The sequence below is a fragment of the Topomyia yanbarensis genome, chromosome 3 (assembly GCF_030247195.1).
Source record: "Topomyia yanbarensis strain Yona2022 chromosome 3, ASM3024719v1, whole genome shotgun sequence".
NCBI classification, from domain to species: Eukaryota; Metazoa; Arthropoda; class Insecta; order Diptera; family Culicidae; genus Topomyia; species Topomyia yanbarensis.
This window is the reverse complement of record NC_080672.1, coordinates 225,190,101-225,206,756: the sequence shown is the minus strand read 5'-3', so window position 1 is coordinate 225,206,756 and position 16,656 is coordinate 225,190,101. Positions and strand designations below refer to the sequence as shown.

General features: G+C 40.6%; 1 protein-coding gene and 2 long non-coding RNA genes across 4 annotated transcripts in view; 1 reads left to right on the top strand and 2 right to left on the bottom strand.

Moving 5' to 3' along the window:
- The window catches only part of LOC131688832 (plexin-B), a 695,949-nt gene extending 690,463 nt beyond the window's left edge, over window positions 1-5,486 (bottom strand). The window contains exon 1 of the mRNA XM_058973381.1: window positions 5,104-5,486. The gene's annotated coding sequence lies outside the window, so the exon portion shown is untranslated. The remainder of the gene's footprint in view (window positions 1-5,103) is intronic.
- A 1,832-nt stretch (window positions 5,487-7,318) lies between these two features.
- On the top strand, window positions 7,319-8,848 carry LOC131691452 (uncharacterized). 2 transcript variants are annotated; one of them, XR_009305776.1, is made up of 4 exons: window positions 7,319-7,357; window positions 7,799-7,910; window positions 7,989-8,121; window positions 8,180-8,848. It is a non-coding gene; the product is annotated as an uncharacterized LOC131691452 (long non-coding RNA). The 2 variants fall into 2 exon arrangements; XR_009305775.1 differs by lacking the exon at window positions 7,319-7,357 and having other exon boundaries at window positions 7,744-7,910.
- Window positions 8,849-15,387: 6,539 nt separating this feature from the next.
- Window positions 15,388-16,387, bottom strand: LOC131693678 (uncharacterized). Its single transcript, XR_009306299.1, has 3 exons — window positions 16,215-16,387; window positions 15,811-16,145; window positions 15,388-15,737 (listed from the first exon to the last, which is right to left on the bottom strand). It is a non-coding gene; the product is annotated as an uncharacterized LOC131693678 (long non-coding RNA).
- Between the last annotated feature and the right edge of the window lie 269 nt (window positions 16,388-16,656).

Below are 16,656 nucleotides of genomic sequence, written 5' to 3'. Positions count from 1 at the left end.
AAATTCTCGGGATACATTTTGCTGAAAACTTCTCAAGCACTGTTGAACAAAATTGGCTTGCGGTTCTACGGGGAGTACAAACATGTATGTGGATGAACAACTCGAGAAATCTGAATCTCATACAAAAAATAATTTTGTTGAACACGTTCATAACGTCAAAAATTTGGTACACAGCATCAGTCATCCCTCTACCGAATAAATATGCTGGAAAATTTATATCGCGGATCGGTTCCTTTTTGTGGTATGGGAAGAATTGGACCAGAATTGCTTTCGAAACCCTTATACTTCCAAAGCGTCTAGGAGGTTTAAACCTACACTCACCATCTATCAAAGCCAAGGCCCTGTTAACAAACCGCATGATGCATATCGGTTCAGATCTACCCTTTCTGTGGAGTTTTCTGGAGCACAACGCAAATCCTCCAAACCTTTCATGCGTTCCACGAAAGTATGAGCACATCCGGACGGTAATCAAAGAGACAGCTTTCCTGACGGACGAAATAGCTAGAGCACCTACTTCTAGTATAATTTACAACTATTTTGTACAACAGCTAAAAGGTCCAAAAATAGTCAGGGAAAACCCACAACGTGACTGGAAGCGAATTTTTAAAAACATCCACTCCAAGTTGTTAAGCTCACGCCAACGCTCAGCATGGTTTTCAGTTGTGCATCGCAAAGTTGTAACCAACAAATTTTTATATAGGGTGAACAGGAGATCTGACTCAAACTGCAGTATTTGTCCTGGTCAGACGGATAGCATCGAGCACCACCTATTCCAATGTACCGAAAATAAGAACATATGGACCTATCAGCGAAGCGTTTTTTGGCTGTGGATCGACGGCTCTCACAGATACATCACGAGGACTGGATATACCCGACCTTTCAGCATCAATCTAGACGGACCCGCCAACAAATTCTCAAAGAATTTTCATCGATGATATGTTATATGACAACTGTACCCGCAAACGAGAAAAACGTAGAAAATTAAAAGTTTTATTTAACATGTAACTAATAATAAGAAACTGGACAATAAATGTTTTACAAAAAAAAAGTGTCATTCCAAACGAGTCAAATCCATGTATTTTTTTTTTCTCTCCTTTTGTGGCACAGACCTGTTGGTCCATATTTGCCAGGTGTATCAAATGATAGTTGTCAATTGACGTACTAATTCGAGGAAAATAATGAATTTGATTAACCTCTGTCAGATGCGTTTCCAAACAAGTGAAAACCCAAGTTTGTTGCGAAAGTTTGTGAATCGATGGTGAGTTTAAGTTTCGCGGGAGTCACTCAAACGTTGCCTCCTATCTCTCTCGAAAATTCGGCTATTTGAATATATTCATCGACATTTTTGTTTTTCAGGACGCTAATGAGGCTGATTCGGTTGTCTAGCACGGGATACTTTTGTCTGGTCGAGTTATACCTCGGACAGTCATGGAGGATATGGGTCAAGTTTTCTTGAACGTTACAATCGTCGCAATTTTCGGTTCGTATCAGTTTCCATTTATATAGTCTGTCTTTAGAGGCTGTGTGGAAGGTTCTCATTCTTCCCATTGTAATAGTTTGTGTCGTAGTCATTTGCATTTTGTAGAACCAGGGTTTCATTGTCACTGTATTTATTATTTGGTAGTGTTCTTTCCCTTTTTCCTGTGATAGTCTCGTATATTCTTCGTTCCATTCTATAGTCAATTCTTTTTTGAAACTTATTAGAGAATCACCGATATTTAAAGGATAATATTCTATATTAGATTTTTTAATCCCTAATTTAGCGGCTTCGTCCGCTCTATCGTTTCCTAAGATGTTGATGTGGCCGGGTATCCATTGAATGATTATTTTTTGTAAATTATTGCAATTGGCTATTGTATATAGCTGCTGTATTAGATAATTTTCAGTATTGTTATCTATAAGCGCCATACAGCCACTTTGTGAATCTGTAAATATGACCACTTTGGTTTGGTTGATACTAATTGCATATTCTACAGCCTCAATAATGCCTACCAGTTCAGCATTCATGATAGAAAAATTAGGATTTAATTTGTAGCTAAAGGATATTCTATTTTCTTGGTCATATATACCATATCCTACTCCATATTCACTTTTCGAGCCATCTGTAAATAGTTTGAAATAGGTAAAATAGTCTTCTCTTATTAATCTTTGTACTGTAGTTGTCTGTAATACTAGTGGGGTGTTTTTTCTGTGTAGATTAGGTATTGTTGGTATTATTTCAACTATTTTGGGGTCGTGAATGATAGTAGAATTAATTTTTAATGTTTTACATTGCAGGATATGATAATTATTTATCGATGCGCTTTTTTGAAGGTAACTATGGTATTTGGGTATTTCGTCTGAGTTTATCAAATTCCGTAAGTGGTTTGTTATTGGGCTGGTCTCGAAATAAAGCGTTTTTAGCAATTCTTTGTAAGCTAAATATTGTGCTCTATAATGTAGTGGGAATTCACCAATTTCTGCATAGAGGACGTGATTAGGGGTCGATTGTAGATAACGGCAAGAGGTTCTAATTGCAAGGTTCTGTACTTTTTCAATTCTAGTTAGGTCTGTTTTGCAAGCTTTGGAGTAAACCGTCAAACCGTAATCTAACTGAGAACGAATTATGGAGTTATTTATCTTTTGTAAGACCTCGGGGTGGCAGCCACCTTTCTTTCTACTCAACATCTTTAATATATTGATTTTCTTTCTGGTTTTATTTATAGTATGTGTGATATGCGCTTTAAAGTTCAACTTGTGGTCTATCCAGATTCCTAAATGCTTGTGTATAAATTTAATTTCTACTGGAGTATTGTTGATTTTTATATTGATATTTTCGGGGACATTATTCATAAATACTATTGTTGCAGACTTATCGGGATTTACTTGCATGCCTAAATTGTCTAGTTCTGTGCATATTGTATTGAGTGTGGTGTTCATGTTATGGCTAGCTTCTATTGCATCTGTGCCTATTGCAACTACTGCAAAATCATCAGCAAATTGAATGAGTGTACCATCTTCTGTAATTTCGTGTAATTTGGTTGTAAAAATGTTGAATAGTATTGGTGATATCGGGCAGCCTTGAGGTAATCCTTTATTTGTAACTCTTTCTATTGTGGAACCATCATTTAGTGTTAATTGTATTGTTCTTTTATGGAGATAAAAATATAACCAGTTAACTATGTGTGTGGGAAATTCTTTTTCTGATAAGATCTTCAGTAGCTTAGAAATGTCAACGTTGTCAAATGCTTTAGACAAATCTAAGAAGGTGACCATGATGCATTTTTTATTATTTTTTGCCTCTTGTATTCTGAGGACAAGATAACGCAATTAATTGATGATGTTTTGCTTTTAAAACCAAATGAGTATTGAGACAAAATCTGGTTGGCATTGGTGAATTCAACTATTTCGCGTTTTATTTTAATGTTTATTGTTTTCAAAAAAATTGGAATTAAGCATATCGGTCTATATGAATTGGAACTATTTTCATCTTTTCCAGGTTTGAGAATTGTGATTACTTTTATCTTTAACCAACTGTCTGGAATTATAAGAGTATTTAAGACATCGTTACACATGTTTGTTATTACTCTGATTAATTCTGGATTTAAGTGCTTCAAAATAAAGTAAGAAATATGATCGTGGCCTGGTGAAGAGCTGTCTTTTTTTGATTTGATTGTTTTGAAGAATTCCGTTACTGATAATTGAAGGTGATTTGGTGAATTTCTTACCGAGTATTCTATTTCGTTTGATATGTTTGGGAAATTTGAATCCATAAATTGATTTGCTAGTTCCTTATTATTTAGTAATTTTAGGTTATGTTTCTGTGAAAATCCTCCACTGATAAGTTTGACGGTTGTCCATAGCTGTTTAATGTCGAGGTCCGGTGTGAGTGTGTCTGTGAGATCTTGGAAATTTTTTCTTTTCGCTTTTTTAATTTCTGTTTTCAATTTTGCTCTTGCTTTTTTAAATGCTATGAAGTTTTCTATTGTTAAGTTTTTAAGGTATATCATAAATTTATCTTGTTTTTCGTTAAATAGCTGTTGGATATCTTTATTCCACCATTTTTTTGGGTAGAATTTTTTATGCGGTTTATATTTTGTTTTTTCAATTTCGTGTTTGAAAATATTGCTTAGTTGTTCTGGTGATGATATACTTTCTGGGTCTATTGAGTTTAGGTTTGCTATTGCTTTTTTCTTGTTGATTAAAGTGGTGTTGTAAGTGAATTTTTGTGCTTGATTTATTATTTTTAGTATTATTATTTTATGATCTCCACAGATTTCGTCGTCTAATATTGTCCATTCTGTTTGTGGGGCAAGGCAGGATGTTACTATGGTCAGGTCAATTGCGGAAGGTGTTTTATTTGGATGATTTATCATTGTTGGTGAGCCGTCATTTAGTATAATCATGTTTCTGTTTTCTATCGAGTCTAAAATTAGTTCACCTCTTGGACAAGTTTTATTTGCCACATTCCATACTGAATGATGTGCGTTGAAATCACCAGCAAAAATTGTTTTACAGCGATTTTGATCAATAAAGTTAAGAAGGCTAGTGAGAGGATTTTTTATTTGGTTATTATTTATAGGGCTCGGAGGTATGTAAATCGAAACAAATAAAAGTGGGTCGATTGTATTCGTTGTTTTAATTGCTATTGCTTCAACTGGTTGTGTGTCTGGGAGGTTAATTTCTTGAAATGCTATTTCGTTTTTTATCAAAAATGCTACGCCACCATAGCCTTTGTCTCTCGCTTTTTTGATAAATTTATCAAATCCATGTATTTTGAGAGGTCGTTTGTTCGTTTGGAATATTACTGACAGATAATTATGACAGTTGTCTTCACTCTCCTTACAGACGCTCTGGACTAGACCCACTTTTAATGTTTACAATAACAGTGCTAATTTCCCTAAAAAAAATGCATAATGTGTGTTAGCCCCTTTAGGACGCCAACCATTCAATTTTTCTTGTTAACTATTTCGTACCAATTTTCATCAACAACCTTTTGCTCCAAGTGGCAAAGTGTATTGCGCCGTTAGTGGCTTCAAAGAAAAACATTCTCTATTCGCGTCAGTTTTTTCCGTTTAGTAACAGAATATCAAATTAGAAAACATTGATTTGACATAAAATTACCTTTCATTTATAGTAATCGAGCAGATTTCACGAAGGTTTATGTCAATGGAATCCAATAAAGTTTAACCACTCTTAAAATATGGACAAACTAAAAACCGATTCTATGCTATTTCACATAGTCTTGTTTATAGACTGCTTGTCAACGAACCGACTTTCACTGTAACTCAATCTCACTATTTTCGTCAGCCATATTGTTTGATATACGTTCGGCTGTGAAATAATCACATCTACACACAATATTAATTGAACAATTAGCAATACATGCTATTTCCGAAACAAAAAGGTACTACAACTAGTAAATGAACGTTATTTTATTAATTATTTCGTTGTTAAACTTGTCAATAGATTGGGTGATAAAAAGACAGACCAAATATATATAAAAAGAAAAGCCAAAGACGATATTTTATATATATACCCTGTCAAAAAAAATGCGGACGAAAATGGTCAGGCGATTTAAGCAGTTTGACGTTTAACTCAACTCGCCTGTGCTAATTGCCCAGGAACAAATGCAGTTTGCGAATACGATTTAAAGGCAATTTCAACACTACACTAAGAAAAATTATATGGTAACATTTACCATATGAGGAGGTTAATTCGACTTTTCGAGTATAGTGCTTTTTAACCGACTATAGTATCAGGTCACTTTAACTATATGCATGTTCAAGTTTACTATACAAGAGCTCTTGACCACAATAGTACTATTGAACATTGTATTGTAAGCAGGACCATTATAAGTGGGATGCTCGCCGTAACAATGTGCATCGTTATCTTGACCTAGAACTGTTTGTTATAACTAAACCAGGAGAATGGGATGTTTTACCAGTTTTACCATGCTTTATGCATAATAGTCAAATTGAACACTCTGTTGTATGAATGACCATTAAAAGTGGGATGCTTGTTATAACAATAAGCATAGTCATCCTGAGCAGGGCCTGCTTGCAATAACTAAAACCTTGGGGTTTTGACATTTTTCCTCTAGTTATTTTAAAAAGGGATATCACTGTTTCGGAAATGACGAGGGTGGATAAAAGAAAGATTGAGCCAATCTTGGTTTTTGAAAGCATCCCTTAATTTATTGATGATACACATTTTTTATAAAAATATGAATCGTCTCAGCATCCACATTTCAGCCTCTAAAAACTTTTAAAACATCGTTATTGAATTAAATTGAAGTATGTACTCACATAGTGCAATAAAGCAAAGCAAATACTTAGTAATACAGTCCCTTGCGAAAGATGACCTTCTGTTTCGTAAGGATTTAAACCGGCTCTTAATGTACAGACCTTTTGTGAGGCTAGTGCTACGCCTAAATTTAGCTATTAAATACCTTTCCTAACTGGAACTCTATCATACAACGGCTTATGATGCTATCGCCTTACCGTAATATCACAGAGATAATATAATTGCAATAGTTAAAAAATTAAAAATTAAAAAAAATGTGCGCCGAAAAACACGCATGTATGTTATCTATACATTTTTTACTGCAATGGCCGCATCCTGCAGTAATACTTAATGGGAACGCAAACATTTAAGAGTTTTGTGGTTGTTAGTAATACAAAGCATTGTCAGCTGAAAATCACTATACGCAGAAGCTGCTTTCGACAACGGTAAAGTCCACATAAACGGTGTATATAGTTATTTCATCCTTTACATTCTTATAACAACTATACATTTAGTGTTCACGACTTATTAATATATTGTGCAGAGGATAATCAAACGAAAAGTAGTTATAACAATGGCACTGGTTACATTCAAGATGTTTACCATGTTCATATTTTTATTTTTACTTTAAGTTTAATAGTGATTCACACTATTCCATTGTCAGTTTTTAGATGATAAATATTGTTGGAGTGAGCATGTTCAAATTGTCGTAAATAACAACAGCATAGTTGAGCGGTAATCGATTTTTGTAGTATTTTTTGCGATACAGATGTTTAGTATTACCGATCTCATGGTCATTACTGCTATTTCGGCAAATAGTTAAAACAACTACGAAAGTCTGGTCACAGATACCACAGGTTTTTTCTCAGTGTACGGCTGAAAAGGACTTGGTTGTTTTTGCGTTTTTCAAACATGGCGGTTCATGTTTGGCTTAAGCTTAAAATAGTTTTTTTTACACGAATAGCGTGTTCTCGCTTGTATTATTGTTCTTGTTTTTCTAGTGCACTTCATTTAGCCAACAAATGTGGGAAATTGTAGAATCGAATGTGGGACAAGATATCTGACCTAAACTCTTAATAAAAGTCAGATTGTGGTAAGTTTTGGTGTGCAATGCCAGTTTCACCATTGATTCTTCCTATAGTTTTTGGTGATGATTACCAGGTTAGCCAAATAGAATTCTTTTGGGGTTTTCGATTGATTGACACCGGTTTAGTGGAGTGCACTGAAACTGCACTGTTTTTGCACTTTCTAGCAGAAGTGCAGAAAACTGGGTATGTTCCATTGACACTTCTGCTAGAAAGTGCAAAACCAGTGCAATCCACTACACCGGTGTCAATCAATCGAAAATCCCATAATAGGGTTTTCGATTGATGGCACTGACACCGCGCCAGTGTTTTGCACTGGCACGGTGCCAATGGAACACTCCAATGCAAATCGAGCGCAGATTTGAATGTGTGCGTGTAGTTGCCCGAGCTGTCATTTAACAGCTGATGTTTTGTACTTTTTCAACATTTATCTTTCCCGTGCTGTTTAGTGGAATGTATATTCACTTTTTGCTATTTACAAGCGGAAAAAAGTTTTTCTCCCCACAAACAGACCGATCATCCGGTCGCTTCTGCAATATGGAAACTAAACAGAATAAGGAGGTAGGTAATGCTGATGCTGTAGCTGGACAACAGCGGGCATAAGTTATTTCGAATCTCGCAAATGTTAATTTTTTTCAGGATACTGCTCGTGGATGCTTAGCCACAGTGTGGCTCCCTGGCAATAAACTGATATCCTAATTTTGTTAATGAATATTCAATACCTTTCCGGAGATGTTTCAGGATTGATAACATGATGAGGGAGTTCAGATAAGTAGGTGCGAACAACATGACAATGAAAGCCGATCTTTGATCATTTTTCTCATTTCCAGAAATTCACACCTATCCATATCTTTGCTTGACGCAATGTTGAATTTTTGTGCCTACCTGCGAACCACAATGGGCTATCGTTGCGCACAATTCGTAAATTAATTTCCTGTCGAAGCTCGCAGAAACTGTTACGATGCAAACCGACAAATAATCGAATCGATTGCTATAATGAGCTGCGGAAGGCTGATGACGAATTTGTTTCTTAAAGCCTAACTAAATTACCATGTTCTCGAGCTGGTGTTGCTCCGCCAACAACGACAAACAAGAAATTAAAGTGCTGGACGGCAGTTTTCTCGGAACCGGACTCAAAGTTTCCCAAAATTTCCACTCTTATCGCTGTCCTGCTGGAGAAATTGGTAGTGAATTTTGATTTTGAAACCAGTTTAAAAAAAATTACGGTCTGTATCAGCTAATTTGGCATTTTAATGAATACAGGCAACCGGAAGTGACGTAACTCCACTAAAGTATTAGAGCTAAACTGCCTGTAATTGGAAGTCAGTCCCATACATTTAGGGATCCCTTTAGAACATGGGACTAACTTGCGATTATGGGCAGTAAATGCTGTACTCGAATTTATTCCGAATGGGACATTTTCTGCTCTTATTTTAGTTATTTGTTCAATGTTTTATGAGAAACATTAATCGGCTGGAATAAAGTTCAAAACACTAGAACATGAACTAGTATCATTTGAAAGAAACCGATAAAGAAGTACGACCGCTATTCTGTCCTTCACAACCGTTTTATTCCATGGTCTAGTAGCAACTCGAAGATGTTCGTAACAAATCCCGACTATTACGATTCATCAATATCTTCGGCTCTGTTAGTGCTAGTGCTAATTTTATTAAAATATCCCTTTAAAAATGAGATTGTAACGTTTCAATATATGGGTCAGTTCCAAAATTTTCGGCCAGAATGGTGTCTGTACCATTCTCTATTATGTCGCCGAGTATTGAACGCATTTTTTCTTAAACACCGTGAACTCGATAGTCTATGACATGATCAGCGATTTATATAAAGCAAGTGCGTAGACTACGCAATCCATGGGACCGCTGTCGTAGCACGCCTTTTTACCAAGCCGCTAACATCATACGGAATCGTCGAAAACCTTAGTGCTTCACTCACGTCACGTCGATAGACTGAGTGCTTCACTCCTACGAAGACAATCTGGGCGGAAAACTTCAGATTGTCTAATTCACCAAGCCCTTGGGCTCCCTTATGCCATTCAGCACCATGACTCGCTTCCCTTGTGCCAGTTAACACCGCAACTCCCTTCTCCTATAATTCAATGCCATTTACTCGTAAAGCTTCCGACTTGTTTATGAACTACTCGATCTAGTCCCCGACGGTGGACTTAATCTACTCCGACGGAGAATTCCCCGGCGAGAGAAGCTCTCCCGAAACCGAGGTAACCAGCCAGGTGTCGAGGTCAGTTCGGCGATTCCGGTGGAGCAAGGCATCCGGGTCGCTAGTGCCCCGACAACCCGCGACTAGTGGTGTCTAGTCGCGGTCTACTCAATCTAGTCCCCAGCTGTCAATCTAGCTTACGCCGACGGAGAGTTCCCCGTCGAAGGAAGTTCTCCCGATACCGATTCTTCTTTGGTTTTGGCACCACAATTTCTTGAGCCCTCAGGCTCCCCGTTCCATTTCGCTCTACTTTTCCGATGAGCCATTCATCTCCCGCCCTTACTTGTTCGTGAGCTACTCGGTCTAGTTGTCGACAATGGATCAGCCTACTCCGACGAAGAATTCCCCGGCGAGTGAGGCTCTCCTGAAACCGAGTGGTAGATTTCTCCTGATACCGATGTTGGTTTTCGTGAGCCATTTAATGCTCCGCGTCGTCCGATCTGCTCGATCTAGTCCCCGGCGGTGGATCTAGCCTACTTGACGGGCCAGCCAATAGTTGCTGAGGTCTATCCGGCGATTCCGGGTGGAGCGTAGCTTCCGGTTCACCAGCGCCCCAACGACCAATTGCTAGCTGTGCGACGCAGTCTACTCGGTCTAATTCCCGGTGGTGGATCTAGCCTACTGACGAGCTACCCGGGAGGGTGTCGAGATCGGTCCAGCAATTCTGGTGAAGCTTGACGTCCGGTTCACAGGCACCCCGACGACCCAAACTCTGTGCTACATCACGTATTACTCAACTGGTCCCCGGCGGTGGGCCCAGTCTACACAGTCGGAGAGTTCTCCGACGGCGGAATTTCTCTCGAAACCCGATATTGTCAACTGTAACACCAAGTATACCCCTACGAGCTTCTTCGAACCTAGGGCATTCGGAAACCACATGTTCCGGTGTCTCCTGCACGGTCGCACACTCCGGGCAAAGGGGTGACGAAGCATGTCCAAACCGACGCAAGTACTTCCGGAAGCAACCGTGCCCAGACAAAAACTGCGTCAAATGGAAGTTCACCTCTCCATGCTCCCTAGCGGACACATTTGGAATATCAGTGGGTCCACCTTTCTTTCTCCTCGTTGTCCCACTCCTGCTTCTATTTAGTCAACTAGTCCGCTCGGACCAATCTCCTTGCGTTACGTGCATTTCTCCGCTGGTCCCAGCAGTAGCATTCCACGTCCTCCGCCAGGGTGATGCAGATGGGGATCATCCCAGCGATAACGCATACTGCCTCCGACGATATTGTTCTGTAGGCACTCGCGACTCGTATGGCCATCAGCCGGAATTTCGTGTTCAGCTTTTCGCGGTTCACTGTTCAGCTTTTCACGGTTGGTTTTCAGCGCAGCACCCCAGGCAGGAACCCCATATCGGAGAATCGATGACGAAACAGTAGATAGCAGACGCCTCGTGCTGCTTCTCGGGCCGTCGATGTTTGGCTTTGCTATTGCGTTCGTTGCCTTTGCCGACTTTTCGCAGGCTTAGTCGACGTGGTTGTTAAAGCTCAACCTGTCATCGATTATTACTCCTAATTGCTTCAGTGCACGCTTCGATTCAATCAATGCCCTCCGACGTCGATCTGCATCCGCTGAACAGCTTTGCACTTGCTGACCAACAACACCTCCGTCCTGTGGTGGGCTATTTGCAGCTTGATCCCGTTCATCCAGCTCTCGATCGCGTCTATTGTCTCCGTCACCTCCTCTTCTTCAAGTGTCTCACCCATCACCGTTACTGACACGTCGTTCGCGAAACCCACGATTTTCCTGGGCAACCGCAGTGCTAGGACTCCATCGTACATCCTGTTCCAAAGAGTTGGACCGAGAATGGAGCCCTGAGGAACGCCCGTTGTGACTCACATCGACTTCTGTCCTTCGCTCGTTTCGTACAGCAGCACTCTGCTTTGGAAGTAGCTTTTCAGGATCTGACGCTGCAGCGATGGCTTCCCAGCTGGTGCAGTTAAATGCATTCTTCACATCTACCGTGGCCACCGCGCAGTACCGATCTCCTTTACGCTTCTGTTTAGATGCCTTCTCGGCACTCTCGAGCACTGTCCGAATTGCATACACTATCGATGTTCTTTTGCGAAATCCGAACTGCATCTTGAACATGAATTTCGTCAACCTGTTAAGAACGATCCTTTCCAGGAGTTTTCCAAGTGTATCCAGCAGCCATATGGGCATGTACGAGGCCGGATCGCCATGTGGCTTCCCTGGCTTCGGCAGCAACACCAGCTTCTGGACCTTCCACATTTCGGGGAACTTGCCTTCATTTAGACACTTCTGCAGCCCCATCCTGAACATGTCCGAATATGCTAGGATCGCAGCTTACAGCACCACGTTTGGTATTCCATCCGGACCGGGGGCTTTCTTTGATTTCATGCGCTTCGATGCTTCTGCGAGCTCGTCATTAGTTACTTACCGATCGTCCGTGTTTGTTCCCTTTTTCTTCGCCGTACGGTGTTGGTGGCCAGACAGTTGGATCGTGCTTCGGGAAAAGACCCTCGACGATTGTCTTCAGCTTAATTGGGTACATTTCGGCAGGCGTCGTCGAGCCCTTCATTTTCGCCATCACGACTCGATACGCGTCGCCCCAGAGATTGGCGTCTACTTCTTGGCACAGCTCCTTGTGGCAATCTGACTTGCTAAGTCTGATCTCCCGTTTTAAAGCGGCCCTAGCTTCCTGAAACGCTGCCTTGCTCTCTTCTCTATCTGGGTCCGACATCACTCTCTGAACCCGCCTTCGGGCTCTGAGACAAGCAGCGCGTCGTGCTAAGCGTCTCGTTCTACCAGTAAGCTAGACGTCGTTTGTTGCGTGGTTCCAGCTTTCGCGGCATTGTGGCGTCACAAGCCGCCACAATCCTTCTTGTTAGGTCAGCCGCATCCACGTTCTCGGTCCCGCCGTTCGGCCGAGCTGCCTCAACGAAGAGGTCTTTGTTGAAGGCTTTCGTCCTCCACTTTCGTTCACCGGACTTCCTTCTCCATACTGCAGCAGGGTTCCGTTGACCGACAGGGTAGCGAATCGCCTGGTGGTCACTATGCGGATACGTTTCGCATACTCTCCAATCCATGCCCGCCGTTAACGAAGGACTACAGAATATGACGTCGATGGTAGACTCTCTCCCGTCTCTCCGAAAAGTGCTAACAGAACCTTCATTGCACAATCGTACGTCTAACTTCGCTAGAGTTTCCTGCAGGATACACCCTCTTGTGTTGGTTACTCTACTGTCCCATTCCACAGACCAGGCGTTGAAGTCATGAGTACCGGCTTCCGACCGATCAACTGCTCGGTTAACTGCTCCAGCATTAGGCTGAACTGCTCTACTGTCCACCTTAGAGGAGCGTAACAGCTACACACGAAGACGCCATTGATTTTGGCGATCACGAAGCCCTCATATGAGCGTTTTACCACTTCTTGAAAGTGGAATCTGACCATAACTTGTATCACAGCCGTTTCTGATTTATCCGCTACCTAGTTACCGTTGTCAGGGGGACTTGATAAGGCTCTCAATACGACATCGCACATAGTTTCTGTCGTAGACTGCCACAACAGTTGGTGTCACAGTGATTCAGGGTTATGTCCATTACCGTTTACCTGCAGTCGCCTTCTTCCGGCATTACAGTGTGTCAGCGTCAACTTGTTGCTCAACAGGTTCGTGCCAGTCGTGCACTTGTAAAGGGTGCCTTTTAAACGTAAACGTAAAGTTATCGCAGATTGCTGCCAAAGAATTATCTTTTCGGGAGCGGCTCATGTTTGATTAAATGATTGTAAACAAACAAGACTGCCTATTCGTTGTGATGAGTATTCGGAGCAGATCCTAGAGATCCTATTTCATGCTAAAACAGTGTCTGTGTGGTGCAGTTCGTACGCGAATGGTATCCTGGGCTCAGTTTTTGTCAATAATGATGCTGGAGCCAACGTTAATATCACTGACGAGCAATATCGAGAGATGGTCTAGGGCTGGTTCATTCCAAATGTGCTTGCTCAACATTTTGAAGACTTAAATCAGAATCAGAAAGGTACAATTACCTCACTAGGTGGATTAAAACAATTTTTATTAGACCTAGTTAGAGAACACCGAATGAATCTGACTACTGGATTGCTAATGCTCTGCTATGGGCTTTGACAAACAAACTACCCTCCTAAGAAATTAGACTTTTCAGATGAAGCGTTTTCTCACATGTACTAGAAATTTTGGCGTTCAATACTACCACTTCGGGGGATTGTTTTAGATTGATCTTTCCTTCTGTAGACAGTTCTCAATCGAACTTTTTTGTTTTAGCACGCAATCTCAAACGACTAGAGTTCGGGATACATTGATCTACCAAGTAATGGAACATCGGATGAAAAAGTAAATTACTAGTCAGAAAATTCTGTTTATCTCGTTCTGAATTTTGTTCATGAAACCACTTTTTTTGAACAACTATGATCTTGAGAAATAGGAATTTAAAAGATTTCATACGCCAGCTAGCGCCTGAGTTCTAAATTAATCTAATCAAGAACTTTGTTTGAGATACTATTCGTCTAAACCACCATGTACTCAGGATTGTGAAATAAAGCATGCTCTAACATGTTCTGAAAATTTCAATATTGCTAGTGAACGAATTCAAAATTAATTAGTTTACCACCGGTAGCCCTCGACGTGCTCAAGAGCTTTGTCGAAGACACTATACTTCTAAATTGATACATAGGAGTTCTACAAAATACATGCGCCGTCCTGTGAGCTCATTCCAATAACCCTCATTTTTTATACAATCATGAATTTGACATTCAGGATGACGGAGCCGATGGTTGGGTGGGCGGTAGACGTAACCGCCACTCACCCCACTTGGTCTGGGTTCAATCCCAGTCGAGGTCATTGAGATTTCTGAGGTGAGAAAAATCTGAAGGTCACGCCTTCCTTCGGAAGGGAAGTAATGCTGTTGGTCCCCGGTCCATAAGTTGATGGGTGATATCTAGTCCAGATGGGAGTCGTCACCTTTCTGGCGTCGGTGTTTGGCCTCGTAGCGGAAATAGACCGATGAAAAATAACCAGAACTAGAAGACGAAGAAGGCAGTCAGGATTTTAAAATATTGCCCGCTAATAGAATTCTTAATATTCTAATAGAATTCATAATTAATCCGTCGATCTTAAAATAGTTCTTGACTTCTTCATAAACTTTTCCGAAAATATAATACTCTTTGGATTTTATGAAGCGTGAGTTCAATATCTGGCCCCCATCGGAATACCCAGCACTATACCCATATACTTCATCTGTACGTATCCACACTTTCCGACACAGGTACTGCGCCGGATAGATATGAATGCGTACACGTAAAATATATGGGAGAATAAAGCACTATTTACACCTATCCGATCCGTTTCAGTGCCGGTCCAGCTCCGTGCACGGACACCAATTCAGCAAGCATTGACACTTGTCCGGGGCGGTGCCGGGCCGGACAAGTGTGGATGCTCGCATTTGGACTGCATGAAAGAACATTAGTGTCCGTGTACGGTACTGTACCGGCACTGAAGCGGATCAGATAGGTCTAAATAGTGCTTTATGCTTTAATCTCTCGAACACCCCACCGCTCTGTATGATTATTATCAAGGCGTTTGCATGCGTAGTGATACTAGGCCTAGGTCAATTCCGAAATTATCTGTCCATCATCCGAAATACTCGATTTCCTGAAGAGCTTATCCGGTGACCACCCTTTCAAAAAAGCTTCGTTATATTGTATTTAATAAAAGCGGTTTGATTTATGCACTCTGTAGCACCCAGAGCGGCTATTAATTAATTAGTTGCCCAAGGACTCCAAACCGTCCTGTTAGGAATTCAGTATGTATCAGGATGTTTGAGAAGGCAAAATAATGTTCATGTTAGAAAGGAATACAGAAGACGCTGGTATATAAGCCAGATTCCGTATGTTCGAGCTCCAACCGCAAAGGACTTACTATAGTTTCTTAATTTAGCCGTACACTAAGTCCGTAGAAACAGATGTCTTTATTCGCTTTTTTGAAAACGAAATTCAATTCAAGGGATACGTTGCCGGTTTAGGGGATGGCTGATAACGACGGATGCATAGGTCCCTTAATGGATTTTGTAGTGCAGCTGTTCTTGCTAGCAGGTCGACATTTGAAATTGTTACCAAGGTTAATGGAGTGGGCTCCATTAAAACCTGTGCCTCGAATTTTTCTGCAAATATTAATTTGTGTTCATACGGTCTATCTGTTTTACCCACAAAAGCAATTAAATGCCATATACTTACAGCCGATTGTATATCCACTTTTCCCGTGTGCATTAGAATTATTTGAATCGGTTTGCTTGCGAAGGTATATTTCCATCTAGCATAATGTGGGTCGGCATTCGGGCAAATTTGGGTCTTCACGACGCTGGCCGGTCACGCAATAAACCGATTCACCTCAATTTTCACCTGAGTGGGATGATACTCGTTGCCATCATTTACAGCGGGTCAACATAAGCAATATATTAGTTCGGCTGTCGTGATAACTTTCTGCATTATTAGATGCATTCTCGTACAATTGTGCCAGTGAGCCAACATGTTTCTTGCTCATTAAAACACCGCAGTTAACGTAGTTCAATCTTAAATTAACGTAAATAAATAGAGCAAATTAAATATACTGAAAATTTAATCAAATAATGCTTATTTACCGCTAACGATTGTCCGGTCGCTGATTTTCGATTTTTTTTCTTTTCCATTTTGTGTTGTTTTGATCGTGGTTTTGACGTTTCCGTTATTGGTGTTAGTGCGTGCACTGGCTCCACCGACAAAATTTTCGGTGCCAAATCTCTGCCCCGAAATTGCACTGGAATTGCACTTTTTATTGCAGTTCCAATCAATGGAACATGATGTCAGTGTTTTGACAACACTTCTGCAAGAAAAGTGCAATTTCAGTGCAGAAAACTACACCAGTTTCTTCAATCGAAAACCCTATAAGAGAAGAGAAGACAATCGCGTAGCCAATTTGATCCAGTCCTAACCTCAATATTGAACCATCTTCTGATTGGTCGTTTTGCCAGTCAAGAGCGTTCATAATATTTTTAAACGGGATGAAAAACAGTGCTGCTGAATTAATTTTTATTACTTTTCATG